The sequence below is a fragment of the Aquarana catesbeiana genome, linkage group LG04, assembly GCF_042186555.1.
Source record: "Aquarana catesbeiana isolate 2022-GZ linkage group LG04, ASM4218655v1, whole genome shotgun sequence".
Taxonomy (NCBI): Eukaryota; Metazoa; Chordata; class Amphibia; order Anura; family Ranidae; genus Aquarana; species Aquarana catesbeiana.
The window spans coordinates 189,691,855-189,693,446 of NC_133327.1; the positions used below are offsets into that span (position 1 = coordinate 189,691,855).

Genomic DNA, 1,592 nt, shown 5'->3' on the forward strand with positions numbered 1-1,592 from the left:
CACAATGGTTTCCCAAAACACGGCACATCGAACCATTCTCTTCTAGTTCATGGTCGTGACCCCTCTTCTTTGTCTTTTTACGCTACTGATCACGTGAACAGGCATTGGGGGGGTTCAGACATGATAAAACATATTTCCCAAAATGAATCCAGATGGATTTTTGAGCTCCAGATTCTCACCCCTCAGGGGTTTAATATAGAGCTGGACCTCAAGTGGTTTTCCCCTCGCTTATGGTTTTTTTGGTCTTTTTGGAGTTCTTCAGAAGAAAGTAATTTGCAATTTTTAATTTTGAATTTTATTGCATTTATCCCAGACCGCCTAATTTTGGACAGTTAATACCTGTGGTCAGCAGGTGGCCACCTAGTGGGCTGTAGCACATGAGTGAACAATTCACATCCAGGATGGCTTTCAAGCTGTCTATTAGGTTAATATTTATAGATTAGCAGTACAAACCTACGGCCACATCACTCTGTAAGTGCCCAATCTCATTTGATCTTGGGGGCTAAGCAGGGTTGGGCCTGGTTAGTACCTGGATAGGAGACCGCCTGGGAATACCAGGTGTGAGCTCACCACTAGGAGTCGCTACATTGGTACACTAGCTGAGTTATATATTGTCCAAATTGGGTGTCTCTGGTTTATACATGGTTTATAATTTGCAATTATTTTACTCTATTTTCTTGATCTGTTCTAATTGTATTTTATCAATCATATTTTTTAAATATGTTCTACACTGCCCAAATGCATTTGTAGTTAGATTGTGAGCAGTCCCAAGTTAATAGCAGGTAAATTAATGCTATTGGCTACGTTATAACACTTGATCTATGTTGAAGGTATTTATGCCCTCAACCAAAATGGCGGAATTGTAACTTCCTGAGGACGGACAAGCTGATAGGCCGAAATGCATAGAGGTTGAGTCACGTGATTGTGACAACTTCCGCCCATACCCAGAAATCGAGCCCTTCACTGCATGATCTGATCAGACAGATTTCACGGATGGTATTTTTACCTGCTGTTCACTCCGGGTGCCAGGATATCAGGCACTCATACATGTGAGCTGAATATCTTTTAATTCTATGGAATAAAAGTTCTTTTTAAACGGTACTGCGCAATGAGGTTTTCTCTATTGTATCCAACTATATGAGGACCATTCATCATAGTTAACCAACGGTCCAGAGGATATCTACAGGGGTTGCCCCACACAGGCATTTGACCTAACTAGTAATAGTTGGTCCAATCCCAAGGGTGAGTGCACATCTACTAGGGGGGCACTCTATTTAAGCACATAAGGAGCAGGGAACTACTTATCAAGTCACAGCACTGTATATGAGTTTTTCATCATTGTTCCATAAGCACCAGCACTATTCACTGGGGACTGTTTTAATTAATTTATTGATTGTTTTCGGTATTTTACATTTATTTTTCTTTATGTAGCAATATATTGCACATAGTATTTAGTGTGGTATATTTATTATTTGTTTTTCTCTACCTATGTGCTTAATATTTTTATCATGTATAAATCTTTCCCAGTAAATACCTGGTTGATCCTGCAGGGTGATTGACAGAGACTTCTTCTCCCCTGCTATTTGCCCGAC

At 40.1% G+C, this 1,592-nt stretch overlaps 1 pseudogene; it reads left to right on the plus strand.

Moving 5' to 3' along the window:
• The first annotated feature begins 451 nt into the window (after positions 1-451).
• Positions 452-568, plus strand: LOC141141731 (5S ribosomal RNA; annotated as a pseudogene).
• Positions 569-1,592: the final 1,024 nt, after the last annotated feature.